General features: G+C 33.2%; 1 protein-coding gene across 1 annotated transcript in view; it reads left to right on the top strand.

Annotated features, from left to right (window-relative positions):
- Positions 1–18,252, top strand: part of LOC135799019 (uncharacterized) — a 31,138-nt gene that overhangs the window by 7,864 nt on the left and 5,022 nt on the right. The gene's annotated exons all lie outside the window — the stretch shown is intronic.

The raw sequence follows: 18,252 nt of genomic DNA, 5'->3' as shown, positions 1-18,252 counted from the left end.
CACACACAAATAAAACCAAAAAACAAGCACAATAAATAAAGTTCCACGCAGCAAGATGCTCGTTACTCGTAACTCGTTACGCCGTAAGTAGCGTGCAGCAGAGCGTCCAATTTCTCGTAACTTATGACTCGAGAAAGCAACAGTAAATGAATCCCTGCTCGTTTGAATGCGCGCTCGTTCGGCAACTCGCAGCACTCGCAGATGCCATCCTTTGAAGGACGCTGGAAAGCGGAAGACTAATGTAGCCGAAAGTAGAAAATGCGATTGCGGCGCGACGACGACGCGGCTCTCGAGTATTCTCGAGCATTCACAACTTTGAGATTTCCACCAGATTTTCTACTCGCAATCCTAGGACATACATATTTAAAGATTTCACGATTTCCGCCTCTCAAGGACTCACAGGATTAAACATTCAAGACGGTAAAACGCTCAAATATTTACTATTTAAGAAACGCTTATTAAAAATATTATTTTTACTCACAGAAAAAAAACTAAATAGAGTGCAACATATGTGCACAGTGCACATTTAAATTGCATTACGATTGCGACTCTGCAACTTTGGCACGGATTCAATTTCGTTAACGTTTTTGTGCGCGTCGAGTTTTTTTCGGTTTTTTTAATAGAAAATATCGGTCGAATTCGGATTTTTGGCAGTGAAATACAACAGGATAACAAAAATAATTAAAAACTGTTTTTTTAGCTCCTCCTCTAAATGGGCGGGGCTTAAATTTAAAAAATCGATTTTTTTTCCTGTTTTTTTATTTAATTTATTTTTTACCGAGCTTTACGCTCGGTTTTTGAGAGAATGTAATGATTTCGTTACATTTGCTTAATTCGCAAAAAATGCCGGCGCGTTTCGCAAAACCCTTTTTCCGGCTTTCGCTGTGCCGCCCGCAAAGCACTGGAGCGTCGGAAAACATTTTCATTAAACGCCCAGCGCGCGTCCCGTGACTGCAAAGCTCTAAAGCTAACGCGCAAACTGCGCGCGCGAATAAAGCACGAATAAATGATAACAATGCGCACAATGGCGCTGCATAATCATCTTCATAATCGTGATTTTAATTTCATTTCCACACTTCTTATAAACCGCTTGGATTACATTCGCTACACGGCGACCAATCACAGCGCTTGAAAGTTGACACCGAGGGGCGGAGCTCCTGCGTACTTAAAATGTCTATAAAACGAGTTTAAATTAATATTTTTAAAAAATTCAAAATGATTAAATTTTTTTAATAAAAATTAATTAATCTACCTGATATTAATTTTTTTAGTTAATTAAATGTAAATGAAAAACTTTTTATTAAAATTCCAAGGGTGGAAAAAGGGTAGGAAGGAAAAACTGACAAAAACAAAAACGTGTTGCCGAGTTGAGCAGTCAGACAAGAAACAGCACGAGTTTCGAGGGTTGTTCGAGTCGGAACAAAACATGTCTGACAATACTTTGACAACCTCTAACTTTTGGAGCGTGTTTTTTTGGTTGGTGGAAGATACAAAAACCAGAAAATAACTTTTGTTACATTAGTTTTTAACAATCTGTTGAACATTAACATCTTTTTGATATTTACGACGTTTTTTACTAATATAACCTATAAAAATGTATGTAAAATATATTTATATCGTGACGATTATGCTGGCAACTAAATGTACGCGTTTAATATCCTACTTTGAGGCACATTTTCCACGCTTTAAGCATTTTGTGAGCGGTGGAAAATGCATAAACCACGCGTTTGCAATCCATTAAAGCGAGTGCAGGGCCGTTTAAGTCGTTGATATTCATAATGCGGATTCTTTACGTTTCAAGATTTTCCGATTTACAACTCCGGAAAATGCCGGGGAATACGTAAAAAATCACAATTTAAACAAAACAGAATTTTTATTCATGCATTTGAAATGGAAGAAAAAATAAGAAAAAATATCTGGAAAGCAGATGGAAAATCTTTGGAAAAGTTATCAAACTTTTGGTTTGCTTACAGTTGTATTCGCAATTCGCAATTCGCAATTCTCAATTCGCAATTCGCAATTCAAATATGGAAATTTTAAAGTAGAAAACTTGAATTGATGATTTTTTTTGTTACAAAATTAAAACAAGTTACAAAAAGTTTAGTTATACTTGTATATATTAGTAACAATAAATGCATTTTATGATTAAGTGATTGGAAATTTCATTGGCTTCAAAATGGCGCAAACAAAATTTAATTTTGTTTATTGGTTTTCGAGATATAAGCAAAAAAGTAAAAGATTGCATTAAATAATCTCGGATTTTTAAAATTTGGTTTTGTTATGTTTTTATTGATAATTTTGTTAATATTTATGCAAATTAAATAATTGCTATTTTATATGATAGTTAATTAGTGTCTTTATAACACTGTTAAATTATATAATCTTAAACACTCAAAATCAACTTAAAATTTGACTTAAAATTAAAATTTAACAAAAATAAATTTTTTTTTATTTTAAATGTAATTTCAAATCAATTTTAAACAAAATTTTTCTGGAAATTTTAAGTACATTTAATTGCAAGTCATAAACAATATTATAAACTATAAATAATCGTAAAAAAAGTTAATTTTATTGATTAGATGACGAGATATAAATAAAAAAGAAAAATATTGTTAAACGAGGACTTTACTCACAATATGATTGAGAGCGAGTGTAGCGAGTAGGCAAATGCGCAGGCGCAAGCATCCTCCCGTAAATAATGCCCGTGTATAATGAATTTTACTCACGGTTTGGCTGTCCGTATATAAAATATCACTTTTTTGTCTAAAACCGTAAAAAAACAGGCGCTTTACATGTGGAAGTAGAAAATATAATATAATGGGATCATATATAACAAAATATTCCAATAATGCAAAACTGAGTTATTGTGAAATACATTAACTTGGCAAATGTTAGAAATACGAGTGCGATTTGTTTCTCGTCAACTTGACTTTTCCTTCCCCCTCCACCAGAATACCACACACAATAAAAAAAAAACACAACGCCTAAGTCATTTTCCTCTAAATGCTTCCGAATTTTCCGAAGGTTACAAATGTCTGCGCATTAGGGGATGTTTTCTCTGTTTTTATTTATTTCCGCGCGCGCAGCACAAAAAATGAGGGTGTATTTTCTCGGGGTTGATGTATTATAACTTTGCGGAAGACTGGAAAATCATCGGGGAAGTTTTACGCAATTTGCCGCCGGACATGCGGCGCATTTTCGCGGAAAATGTGCGCCGCATTCGCAGAAACTTGTCCGAGTCGATTTGCAATTCTAATAAATCTTTCGCGCCGCCCCCGACATCGACACACTAATGCGCGACCCTGTCGACGAGAAAATGTTCTCGCGCGGCGATTTTCTTCGATTCCGACGATTTCCATGCCCTTTTCTGTTTTTCCACTTTTTTTTCTGTGTTAGAGAAGGGGTGGCGGGGGAGGAAGTGTTGGCAAAGTCTGTTCGTGAACGCTTTTATAAAGTTTTTCTCGATTTGTTTCGTTTTGTTTTTTGAGCGCCCAAGAGTGGGGGGTGAATTGACAGCGCTGGAACGGATGGGCGCTGAAAGCCGGAAAAACGCTGGAAAACTTGCGCATTCTTAGGGGAAACAATCGTCATCACACACTTCACCTTCACCTTTTTGGATTAGCATAATATTAAAACATTTTGAGGTTAGAATCACAATAAATTTACTTACTATTACTTTAAACTAATTTCACACGTTGTTTTGGTTGCCTATAGTGTATAATATGTCTACTGTAGTACATAATAGTATTAGCAACCAGTTTATACGTAGTGTTGGTTGCCTATATTATAATATTATACCTAAAATCAAAATAAATTTAAGATATTAATAAAAAACAATTTAAATTTAATAATTAATGCAAATCTAATTGGTTAAGTTAAATTACACCAAATTTCGTCGGGGTGAGAACCTCATCCCTTTTCGGCGCTGCGGCATGGCGTCGCGACGCCTAAGGAGGTTTCAAATTTAATGCGGCGAGACCCAATGATGGCATTACCATAATAACAAATGCAAACAAACGACACCGACGCCATCTCAACCCTGCTGCTACCCTTCGTAAAACAGTCGGAAAAATAAGAGTAAAATGAAAGAGCGAAAGTAATTCCCAGCAGTGCGCAGCAACCCAATTTGACAATGTATGCAACCAACTGTACAAACACACCGTAATATATGCAACCAAACTCACACTAGTTACACAGAAATAAAATTATACTATTGACAAGTAAAATACGAGGAAATATATTTCACTTTGTTAATCCTATTTCAACCCCTTCTTTTCATCCCCCTCGGTAGTAAAGACTACAGAGTTGACCCGTTTGTATTCATATACCTGCTTGCCGAAAAGTATGTGTTAGTCCTGCAGGACATACTCATACTCACACTACTGCCCCCAAAACTACCCTCACATTAGGGGTAATATATAAATGTGGTTCGTTTCTCCTGCTCTCAAGTTTCGCCTGTGAATTACCGCGTTTTCACATTTCCGCATTTCCACGTTGTTTTTATTTTATTCCATCCCCTTCGCTGGTTTAGCCGGATGAGAATATAGGGGTGGTTTCGTTTACTCGCAGGGTGGCGAACGAGGCTCGGGTTTTGCGTTTCACTGCGGTTTGACTTTTCGAACGCGCGGCTCGACTATCGAATATTCCAAAACCGCAAGTGCACCCTTAGCATTCCTGAGGGGATGAATTCAGCGCGGGGAGTTTTCAATTGGAAACTTTGTTTATTTAACATTCGTTTATATATCATCATTAGAAGCAGTCTATTTTAACATGCAAAAGTATTAATTGGTCATTATTCATTTATCTATAAAATAAAAATGAATCGTAAAATTTGTTTGAAAGCGTATAACTCAACAACGCTTAGATCAATTTGGTCAATTCTTTTTATAAAATGTTTGTTAAAGTCCAAGGATGGTTTTACGGCGAGAAAAATTTGAATAATTGCCGGGAAAACCCTGAAAACAGCGTTTTTCTATAGGATAAAAGTTGATATTGAGATTCAATCATAGTTATAGTTAAATAGTTGAATCCGAGATGGCGCGCTGAAGTGCATTATTCAATTCTTTATATAATTAATTTCTTTAAAATAAAATTGCGAATCTTTTTGATAGAATTGACACATACTATGTCTAGAATAAGAGAATAAAAACAAATTACATTTTTATTAAACACTATCAGGGGCAAAACTACTCAGGGTATAAAAACAGTAAATTCATTAAATTTATTAATGATAACAATTTGTATTTAGTTAATATTTCATCTCGAAATAGAAATATTAACGTTTTAACATAAAATTCACACAGCAACCAGTTCTACACGTAATGTTGGTTGCCTACATTTTATAATATCTATACTATAAACCAAGCAGTAAAGCAATGTTTGGAATGTTGAATAGAAGGCTCAACGATGCGAGATAAAACGTTAATGTGCTATCCAGACGCGCAGGATATTAGTCCTTATTATACGCATCATTATAACGCGTTATAATATGTGTTGATTACACTTTAAACTTAAGGACCTTTCTTCTTGCACAAGTACACACAAACTGAGCGTTGGCGAAATAATCCTGTGTGAGTCCTTAAAACACAAAACATCCTTGATATACCAATTTATCTCTAATTTCATCTCTTATTTACTTTCCAAGTTAAATTACATGCAAATAATTGAAGGCACTAATAAAGTCCTTGGATAATCCTTTTTGTCCTTGCTGATTACACTCTGACATAATTTATGTATGAAAATACGTCGAATCCGATTGTGATTACGATCTTAATTATCCCTCGCGATGTTTACGCCCGAGGGTGGTTTATGGTTTACAATTTGTAACCGATGAGGGTGGCGACGAGTCCTTGCATTAAGGACGTGCCAAAATCACTTATAATTTGATAAATTTCTATGCTGGGATATAAATTGTACTTTGGTAAAGTAATTATGTTAAATTTTAAAATATGCAACCAAATATACACGTGCAAATATTATGCAACCAAATATACACATGTAAACATTATGCAACCAATCTAACATGTTTTTTATAAGCTATTGATTCCAAATTACTAAAAGTAATACTTTAGTAAAATAATTATTTTCATTTAAAAAGTAGGCAACCAAATATGCACGACAAAGTATTATGCAACCAAAGTTACACATTTTAATACTATTGATTTTTAATTACACTAAGTGAAATTTTAGTAAATTTATTATTTTGATTTATAAAGTATGCAACCAAATATACACGTGCAAATATTATGCAACTAAATTTACACGACGAAAAAGTATGCAACCAAATTTACATGTTTATTGTAAGCAATTACATTTTCTTCGATATAATTAATACTTTAATAAAGTAATTACTCTAATTTTCAAAATATGCAACCAAATATACACGTGTAAACATGATGCAACCAAACTTACTTGTCCGTTGTGAGCTATTGATTGTTAGAGTAAAGCCATCCAAAGTTACACACCACAAACTAGTTTAAAGGCCGGTTCATTGTGTCCTATTGTTACGGGGGGCCGACTATCGTAGATTACCTGCTCGGATGGCCCCGGGCCGGAAGCGTTACCATCCCCTAAGTGCCGCCCCTAAAACGCTACCCATCGGAACATTGCTCCGCGTGAAAGGCTATATAAATTGATATACTCTGCATATACTGCCGGTTGCCTAAATATTTCCGCTAAATGTACAATGACGTAGCATTATGTTTCGTCCTGAATTGTCCTGCGGGCGCCAGTATTAGGTGCGTGTGTGTATGGCGCGCGCGTCGGTGCGTGCTTCCTGCGTGGAACCGATGCCGTCGATATAATCACGATAATGGCGAATCGGTTAATCGAGTACGCAGCAGGACGAAGCAGGATACACTCGTAAATTGAGTAAAAATCAAAAATTAAAAATTTTTTAATGTTGAAAATTATTTACGTTTACGAAGGAGACACGTTTAAAATTGAGTGTTTGCTTGAGCTGTTCAAAATGGCGGCGTATGGTAATGTCCTTGGAGGTCTTTTATGTTGAAGCACGCCGAAATCGAACGGAAATTAAGATTTTTCTCATTTCGTTGCTTTGCACACCTTTTAAACTCAAATAAAAGCGGGTTTGAGGTTAGAATTTCAATAAAATGGCGTCAAAGATTGTTTTGATTAATTTTTACTTTTTTTATTAAAATAATTAATTTAAAAACATCATGTTTGACAAACACAAACAAAATTATTTTTTTCAACTTTCCATGAATTGTTTAAATATTTTCTCACTTTATAAACATTCCTTAGACTTCAATAAATATTTTAAAACAAAATGAACAAAATCCGTCCAGCGGTTCTCGAGTTATAACATTTTTAACATATTAATAAATTAAAAATGTAACTTAGGCAACTTTTTACACACGTATATGCGGTTGCCTATAGCTTGAAACATCACCCAGCTTTTTATAAACATGTATCATGTTTTTCATTACCCGCCAAAAATTATTTATGTATATGATTCGTCCTTTGGCACGCTTCGTCCTTTCAGGATTGTTTCCCCTGCGTTTTTCCCGCCCTCCTGTGCACTTATTCTTTTTTCTTCATTTCTGTCCATTTGCGCGCACGTTTTCTGATTCAACAGATTTTCTATTAAAGAACTCGCGCGCGCCAGGGGTAGCCGGGAGGGTGGTCCGGGGGTGCGCTATCGCACTCCGCCACGAAAACGTAAAAGGACCTTCGGGATACATTACGTTGAATGCATTACATGCGAATGAATCCTGTACGAACGATATGAATATTACAAAGGATACACTCACCCCTGCACCCTTACATTGAAAAACTCACCCCTACACATCTTGCACACAAAAAATGTTTATATATAGTAGTATATGTAAAAGTATATAAGAAGAAAATCAGTCAGTCTAAAGGATGAAACCTTATTCAAGAAATAAGGGATGAAAAAAGTGTGTGTGGGCGAATAAAGAAGCCGCAGGGTGGCTTTTCTTTACGTGGCAGGAGGTCGCGCTGAGAGATATTAACCCCCTTGCACTTTGCACCTCTGCAACCCGTCTAACCTCACAACGTACAGCTGAGATATATAGGCAACCAAATGTACAATAAATAAAATTCCTACAGTTTTGTAAAATTTACAACTTCATATATTTTTTCCGGGTGGTGGAAATACGCGCGAGTAGAACGTAAAAAATAAAATAAAAGACAGTCGGGGATTAAGTCGAAGGCGTTATTTGGCGTTTATTCGGCGTGTACGGTGTCATAAGCGTGGAAAATGTGGCAGGCGCGGAAAGTGAAACGTGTGGGGGTGCAAACACTCGCAATAAGGGTTTATTTCACCTTCGCCGGAGTGAAATATATACCGACAAGTAAAAATAAGAATACAAATATACAACCAACAATACACAAACGAAAAAATTTAGGGGTTGTTAATTTTATTTAGGGTTTTACACCACTAAATTGAAAAAATAACACAACAACATTTCTTGTAAGAATAGGTAAACATTTTTAAAGCAAACAAGACATTGTTTTGTGTATGTTTGGTTGCCTACCATACGCATAATGTATTTGAAATTAGGATATTTTACTAATCGTATTTTACGACCTGATGCTTGTCGACTTTTTTATCATGATATTTTTTTAAGTAATCGAGCACTGCGGCAGTGTCAACTTGTTGAGGAGCGGAAAAAAAACACAACATTAAACGAGCAGAAAACGACGAGAAAGTTTCACGAGGGCTGTTTTTGTGAGAGGGTGCAAAAAATTGATTGATTGATAATATATTGCCAAGGAAAAGTTCCCTCACAAAAAAATATAATCAAAAATTATAAATGAAGGAAGTTTTTAATGTAAATTTGGTTGCGGCGCAGTATACATGTGTAGATAGGCAACTTAATTTACACCCGAATAAATAAAATGTTATTAAACGTTTATAAACTAAATTTTGACAAGTTTATTCGCCTGTGAAATCTGCGCCCGCGTGCAAGATAACTCGGATTATTCCGGAAAGTTATAGTTTTCCGACTTTTCTGGCTTTCCACCCGCACCACGCCAACAAATTATGAAGAAATGCACGGAAAATAACACGAGTGTGCATAAATAATATCCACAACCACCAACACGCATATAACCTTCAAATGTGTATTCGTTTGTGGTTGGGTTATAAGTTTGGTTATGTTCTCCAACCAGGATGATCAAAGTTTACGAAATGCGAAAAACTCAAGTACGCCGGAGAAAGTTTCGACGTAAACTTAAAATGTTATAATACTAAACGCGGAAAATGTTGTGAAAGTTGGCAAGTAGGAAGAACGGTCATATAGGCAACCAGTTATGCGATTGTTTGTACGGTGTGTTGCATACCGTTTACAATATTTCTAAATTTCGATTTTATTCACAAGCAGATCGTAGATGTGAGTATGAAATATGCAAAAGTTTTTCAAGTTGAGAAGAATGTCGGGCGTAATAAAAGTTTTAAACGTTTTGAAGTGCCGATAAGATAAGAAGAGTGAATAAAAATTAATATGAAAAGTTTTTCACAGACATTATAAAATAAAAAGTGAAGTTTCTGTTTTTTGTGGATGAAGAACAACGAGAAACTTTAGAGAGAAATGTTTTGTAGTAGTTTTTAATTAATAACTTTTAAATTAGTGGGGATAAAATATGATTTATTGAGAGGAACACTCAGTATAATTTTTTATGTAAAACAATTATAATTTTAGTTTTTAATTAATATAAATGTTTTTTAGGTTATTTAGTGATATAACTATATTATGGGTAATATTTAGATAATTTTGTATGTTTGTGTCGCTTTCACGCCCAAACCACGCAACCAATTTTGATAAATTTTGGTGTGAATATAGTTTAGACTTCGGAAAATAACATAGACTACTTTTTAGCGCAAAAATATAACCTAAAAGCAAAATAAACGATTAAAGTTGATTATTGTAATAAATCTTAGTAACATAATTCAAATCCAGATGGCGCAAAAATACATTTTAAACATTTTTAATTTTTTTACATCAAAATTAACAATTTGCAATTAGTAATTAACATCATAATTAGATATAATATGTTTTGGCATTAAAAAATCGATGAATTAACATCTTGTAGAAAATGCGCTGCAATCGGCGTTTAAAATTGCTGCTGGGGCTTAAGCTTTCAAAGCGCTTTGAAGCTTTGAAACGCTTTCGAGTTGATTAATCACGCGAATTATTTTCCGCGCTTTCTTCGGCTCGCTGTTCGGTTTGAGCTTTTAATGCCAGCCACTTTATAAATACTTTGATACTCCATTAAACGTCTGCAACTCGTTCGACGTTTCTGACTTTTCACAAACAAGCCACGCTCTTGATGGGTGAATTAAAGTATTATAACTACAATAAAATGTAATCAAACAAATTGTACGGCGAAAAAAAAGATTTTTGTTTTTATTAGCCTTTTGGCGAGATTTTGTCTGTTTTTATGTGAATAACAAGTTGCCTAACTAATTATTTTCTTGATTCTTGGTTGTAATATACTGTAACGCCATCTCTGTTTGAGTTTGAGAACTTTTAGGAAAACTTTTCACTTTTTCAGTTGAATATCTGCACATAAAGTTGCCTAACAGTAAAAAAATAATTTTAGAATTATTTTTATTAATAACTAATAAAATAATATAATTCTCCATCGTTTTTTTTCTCTATTGTTAAATTCCAGTCAATATTCTAGTTTTTTTTATTAAAATTAATTATTTTTATGTTATGCAACCAAACATACACAAAAACTTTCTACATATTTTAATATTTGTCACACGTGTGCTGTATGTTCGTTAATGTTCGTGTGTTTACGCTCGTCGTGCGTGCGGCATGGTGCATTGTTCATGCGTTAAATTACGTTTCGCGCGTCGCAATTTGGCCGCTGATTTGGTTAATGCGGAGTGCGGCCGTCATTTCCGGCGCGCACTTCAGCCCGCATGCAAAGGCGCCGACACGCGTTTAATGTTGTCCGCGGCGAGGCGAGTTGGTTAGTTTCGGTTAGCGCAATTATAAATGGTTCATTTCGTGCGAATCTCGCTCCGCAATTAGGCCACACACTCGACGTCGTCGTCAGCATGCGCGCGCGCGAGTGCCATCTATATTGCGGTCGGCCGGGCCAGTCAACTGCATCTAACTAATTCGGACCGAGCTTGCGCCAACTTCTGGTCAATTAAATCAAGTTAAAGTTAAACTTTTGCTGTAACATATTTAATGTAATTATAACCTCAAAATTTACTCTTGGTGTGGGGAATTGCAATTTGCAAATTTGTATTCACATAAATTAAAAATATTATGACTTAAATTTAAAAGAAATTCTTAGTTTTAATTTTATGCACTTTAGAAACCTTTAGATGTAAAACAAAATTAAATTAAAATGATATCTGCTGTTTAAAGTTGAATAACTTTTTAGTTATTAAAGATAACTAAATTTTGTTTTCATATTAGTATAAAACAATTTATTGAGTATATATGTTATCATTTTTGTGATTGTACTAATAATAGAACAAAAGTTATTATCAAAAATATTTAAAAAACAGTTTTGGTGTTATTATTTTGAAATAAAATGTTAAAATGCGTATAAATGTTATATTAACCAACAAATAATAACAAAAATTTGCTTATTTGTTTGGAATTAACCATTCTACAACATACACTCAAAATAAATTTTAAAAAATTAATATTCTTTGAGTTACACTTACTTAAACCTTGAAATAAAAATTTTACAAAAAAAGTAATTCCTACTTTTGTTTATAAAATCTTTAATAACTAAAACAATTACCATTTGTTTTAAACAATAATTTAACAAATCATTCCCAATAAAATAACCTTTAATATCCATTTTATAAAATTAACTTACAATAATTTTTCTAAAAGTTATACTTTTTGAAACTTAAAACTTTATAAAATCAATAAATGAAAAAATATATAAAAAATATATAAAATTCTTGTTGTTTGGTTAATGAAGAAGTGTTAACGCGATCTAGTGCAGTCAATGCGGCGTGTAATTCGAGTGCCTGTAGGAAATGCAGGACGTGAAGGTCCTGGAGTGCAATTGACAGAACTATGGCATTCCGGAAGGACGAACTTGATGCGCCTCTCGAACGCCGTCGAGTGGCATCGGCGACGCCGTAATTGCATTCAATAACTTCATCAATTTCAAATCGAACTTATCAACTTCTACCGATCTATGCAAAATTAATTATTACAGTAATAGTGAAGTACCTTCGGATTGTAATATGCGCATGGAGTTGCAAAAGTTTAATTTTGCATTAATTACAATTTATTATAAACAATAATTAAGATATCATAGTTATTTTTTTGTAGATTTGCTGTCAGTTAAATTCTATATCCAGTTTTGTAATTATTTTATTGATAAGAGCCTCTTATCAAAAGTTACAGGGGAATATCTGTGACTTTTATTGAAATTTATTGAGAAATAAAATCTTTTTTTGTTTATAACTTTTTAACTAATAACAATATGAACCTAAATTTTTTATATTTTGTTGCATAAATTAATATGGAATTATATTTCGAAGAAAAAATTAAAAAAACATAAATAGTTTTTGAATAATTGACAAAATAAGCATAACAATCTCAATTGTCACAAAATAAAGCTAGATTAGTTTTAGTTTTTTCTTAATAAGTCAATAAATAATTGTGATATTTAACTAATTCTTGGTAATAAAATAAATTAATTAATTTTTAACAAAATAATAAAAACATTTTGTTAATACCTCTAATAGTTTAAAAGTTACAGTCAAATTTGTAACATTTTACATTTTTTCACAAAATACAACTTTAATTACCAATAACGAATTATTAAACAATACAACCAACAAAATAATCACTAAAATTAATAAATTCACTAATCAGAAGTTTATTTATAAAAAAACATTGCATTATCATAAATATTTGATGAGTTATTAATTAAAAACTAACACGAATCATATATATTACTTGTGTGAAGTAAAAGCACACACAAGACTAACGCTAAAATTACGTCAAAGCAAAGATGGAGTTAATCAGGTGTGAGGTTATGTTCGCGCAGCGTTTCGCAGGTGCTTGACACGCTTGACACCCTTCTGCGCGCCATGGCGTTTAATCACAACCCGAAACATTCGCACTCATCCCATCTGTGCCTCTCCACCCGCACAGTTTGCGTTCGCATTTCGGTGCGTGTTTGTGTTTACGTTTACATTTACGTTTGCTTAAGCATCCTCGGAACATCAGACGCAAAACACGACACGGCATACCACTCAGGATATATTTCCGTTGGTAAGGACCGCCAGGACTAAGAGACCAAGCATATCACGAGGATACTACTCATCTATTCCGCGCTATTCTACTCAAAGACCGTCTATTCTAGTCGTGTTTGTGTTTGTGTTTGTTACCAGGAGACATCTTGTGATTTTACTGGCTTGGTTGTTGCTTGGTACGTTAGCCAACATGGCGTCAGGCGTCATTTTGTATTTAATATTCTAATACATACATATATGCGTTTATAGCAGGAAATAAAAATTGAAAAGTAAAGTTTAAACAAGGATTACACAAAAACTATTAGCGATAAATAATTGTTTTAAACAAAATATGAAAGACAAATTTATCAAAAATAAACCATAAAATTTTTGAAAAAATCGGTTATGCCGTTCTTCAGTTATTAATAGTTTTGTAATCAAAATCAATTTAGTATTTTTACTGAATTTTTATAAATATTATTTTAAACTAAAATAACTCAAAAACTATTAAAGAAACATTATTATTTTAAACAAAGTATGAAAGGCACGTTTTGCATAATTATGATAAAAAAATTTGGTTGAATTCATATTTGTGGTTCTTATGTTAATATCAATTTTATTAACAAAATCAGTTTATTTTTGGAATAATTTGTATAAACATAATTTTAAACAGTAATAACTCAAAAACTATACATCCTTACTAATATTATAAATGCGTATGTCCTGAAGTTTATCGTGCTTTCACGCAAAAACTACTTAACAGATCATCATGAAAATTTGTACACATATTCTTAGTGGTCCCCTGATACATAATTATTTAAAACTAAATATTGAAGCTACGTTTATTAAGATTATATTAGGAAATTTTTATATATGTAGTAATTTTGGTTCATTTATTATTATCAATTTAGTAATAAAATCAATGCATTTGCTTATATTATTTTTATTATAAATTATAAATTATAAATTTTACTTTAAACCATAATAACTTATAAACAATTAATTCAAACTTAATTATTTGTTGTTAATATATAGTTTGGATATTGATAATAAATTTCCTTTAATTTGGGTTAAATTTAAATAATAGAAACCAAATTATTTAATTTTTAAATTTTTATTTAAAATTTTTACATTTGTGTTTTTATTTATAAATGTTGCAATAATTAACGTTAATGTTAAGATAATATAATTAACACACTAAAAATTACTACTCAATTAATTAAACTTTAATAATCCACAAAGAAAACTAAAATTAATTCAACCACTCAAAAGTAATTTAACCTCAAAGTTTACTTTCAAAATTTTAGAAGTTATAAAAACACCTAAACATTTACAAAAAAAAGTTTAACATCAAAAAATATAAACCGGAAAAACTTGTAAACGAATATCTCACGCAACTTATTACGAATTAAACGCTTACGCCTTTTCCTCATCAACTTTTTCCTCCATTTTTCATCCTTTCAAAAAACCCAAGAAGAAGAGAAGCAGCAAAAAAAACAGTCGCGTGAAAAAGTCAAAGAAAAAGGAGCAAGTTAAACGATGAAATGTAGCCCACATCCGTGTCTGCGTTCGCATCCGCGTTCGTATCCGCATCGACTTCCGCATCTCGCTGCAAGCAATGGCAAATCGAAATGAATGATGTTGCCACCGCCCGTCCGTCCCCCACAGCCCGCTCGCTCGCGCTTGTTCAGACGAACACCGGAAATAAAACGCGTTGATGCAACACACTGATACAATGATACACTTACAGCCGCCGCACGCAATTTGATCCTTAGCGCGGGCGCAGACAAGTTGTGCTAATTGCTGCTTCCGTGGTTATTATCATCTATTATTAGCGCCTGGTGTTACTACTTCGGACAACAATGAAACACGAACACGACACACTCGGATGTGACGGGAAGGACGTGCGACTTGAAGCACGGAAACACGTACACCCGGAAAACCGGAAAACTAGTTAACTACTATACTAATGTTAGCATATATAACTATTTATTTTTATTTTACAATAGTTATTTATTTTTATAATAATACATAAACCGGAAAACCGGAAATTGTCATAAAAACATATTTTTAACTTTAAAAAACAAAATAATACAAATAATATTTAAAATAATAAAATTATGCTAAATTTGAAAAAAACCGGAAAACCGGAAATTTACTTAATTTTACTCCTATTGTAGCAAAACATAAATTTTATGTTTTTTTATTTTTAATTATATTTAATATATTTTAATACTAATATAATAAACCGGAAAACCGGAAAACCGGAAATTATTAATTTTAAGTTTAAAATATACATAATATATTCAAATGATGCAACATTTTAAAATGCGAGCTTTTGAGATTTAGTACTTTTGAGCTTTCGAGCTTTCCAGGCATTTTAAGCATTCAAGTTTAGTTTTACACTGTTATACTATCGTATTGTGAGCTTTGGAGCTTTCGGAACGTGGCAGCTTTGAGCATCCACTATCGACGCATTTAGTCTTCGTTATTCTGCATCGCGGCGATGTATACGTATACAGATTACGACGCATTGTTGTTATGTTGTATTCATGCGCTGTACTTTTGTGAGGGTTGCTCTGAGGGGTGGCTACAAGAGTTGAAAGAATTGTGGGCGAGCGAGTGAGCTCGTAACGACTTTCGGAACGTTCGCTGGCACGCTGCCATGTCACGTCCAAGGCGGAAAAAACTCGCGAAGAGAACAACTTACGGGTGTCAAAAGAGTCAAAGACGCAGGACGGGGACGAGTCTCAAAGGACTCGAATTTAACTGCGTGTCAGAACTCAAATTATGCGCAGAAATATACAAAACCGGAAAACCGGAAAACTGGTGAACTGACCTGTTTTTATTCTGAATACAACTTGAGATGTCAAAATATAAAAATTCTGCAAATAATATATTGAAATACGAGAAACCGGAAAACCGGAAAACTGGCAAACTGGTTTATTTTTATTTTTAATAGAACTTAATATGTCAAAATATAAAAATTCTGTTAATAATATATTGAAATACAAGAAACCGGAAAACCGGAAAACTTGCAAACTGACCTACTTTTATTTTTAATATAACTTGAAATGTCAGAAATATGAAATTTTTATAAATTAAATATTAAAGTATAAAACCGGAAAACCGGAAAACAGACATGTTTATATTTTAAGACATAAAATATTCAAAATATAAAAATTCCGCAAATAATTTATTGAAATACAAGAGAACGGAAAACCGGTAGACTGGGAAATTGACTTGTTTTTATTTTAATACTTAAAATCTAAAGAAAACCTGAAATTTCTGCAAATAATATATTGAAATACAAAAAGCAGCACAACCGGAAAACGGGAAAACGTGAAATGTTCACATCTGGCAATCGTAATGGCGATATCTGAACGCGCAAGCAAAGTTTTTATGTTGCCAACACACAAACAGGAAATAAAAATGCAAGTATGTGTACGGAGCAGTATTGTAATTGTGTGGCTGAAGATTTGTTGGTGGTTTGCTGGATGTTGAATGCAGGATGTTGGCTGTGCAGAAGGTTTAAGGACTTTAGTACACGCTGGGCTTGTGGTGGTACACAGTGTATACACTTGGTACTAACGGCACTAACAGCACCCACACAGTAATGTTAATCCAATTTACGAGCGCTCTTGTATGGTCGATTTTATTTTTTTGCGCCGTTTTTCGCTGCAAAACTTACTTCGATTCAACTCTTCAACTTCTTCCAATTTACTTTTTCAGCGCAGGAAGGAGCTTTCGATATTTTCTCATTACAATTCATGCCAATATCCAAGAATAGAAACTTTTTTTTAGGTTAGGTTAGGTTATTTATAATGAAATAATAGATTTATTCATTATTTTCTAAAAAGAAAACTGCAACAGAATCTCAAATTGAATATGGTTGAAGATTTCTACAAAAAATGATAAAAAGTAAAAAAATAGTTTAGGTGGTTTCCGCTAGGTGGCGCTGGTATATTTCATGTGTACAGAGGGAATCAGCTGTTTAATATGTACAATATTCAGCGTATAATTTTAATAATTCTCGTCTGTTACATTGTATTATGATTGAATTATCACATAATTTATATTTGCGAATTATTCAATTGACATGACAACTCTAGAGATTTTAACAATCAGGCATATTTTGTTGATTAGCAAGTATTTCATTCAAAATCGTGACAATCATATCATAATGCCATCTATGAGTAAAACCAGAAAGTTTCATTTGTCAAAAGTTAAAAGTGGCGATTACAGCGCCTCTGTCGGATAATTCTTAAACCACACTTCAAAATATTAATATTTTTAATGCTTAATATCTCAAAAAATATAATTATTTTTTAATTATATCCTGTTCCTTATTTGGTACCTAGTTATTTTCAGTTTTTGGTGGTTATTTCGTTGTTTTGCTTTATTTTCTTTCGCTGCTTGCGTTACAGTCTGCGTCGTACGACTATAGAGATTTTACGACGTTAGAATCCTCCGTTTTTCCACCCCAAGGTTTACGTCTACGTCCTAGGTCCTAGTTTACTACAGACGCTGAGCATTCGGAGCGATCTCGGTGCTCATTCCGAACATTCTGAACGTTCTCGGCGCGTTCGGATTTGTTAGTTATGTGCGTGTTTGTTACATTTCCCAGCGTTTACAGCTTTCCTTCATAGAAAAAAAATTGCATTCGTATTAACTCGTATTAATCGTAAGTAATATAATAATTGTTTATGTGTTACGCCATTACAAGAAAACCACTCAATCAATTTTAATATATTTTGGTATGGAGAGAGTTTTGATTATGGAGAATAACATAGACTACTTTTTGTTGCAAGAATGTGGCTAGAAGGGTGTAAAATAAGGGATGAAAGTTTATATGGAGTTTAATTGTAATTATAGTTATGTAATTTGAATCTAGATGGCGCTAAAGTGTATTATAAGCATTTCTAACTTATTTTAACCTAAAAATTTCATGTAGTTTTGATAAAATAAATTTAATCTAGTTTGTGACTGAAGAATGGCGTCTGGTGTTGTTGATAGTGTTTCGTTGTCACTGCTGAGGT

The sequence above is a fragment of the Atheta coriaria genome, unplaced genomic scaffold (genome assembly GCF_025399875.1).
Source record: "Atheta coriaria isolate IRGN ID8LTWV9N9 unplaced genomic scaffold, Caltech_Dcor_3.1 hic_scaffold_2_pilon, whole genome shotgun sequence".
NCBI lineage: Eukaryota > Metazoa > Arthropoda > Insecta > Coleoptera > Staphylinidae > Dalotia > Dalotia coriaria.
This window is presented reverse-complemented; position numbering and strand designations above follow the sequence as displayed.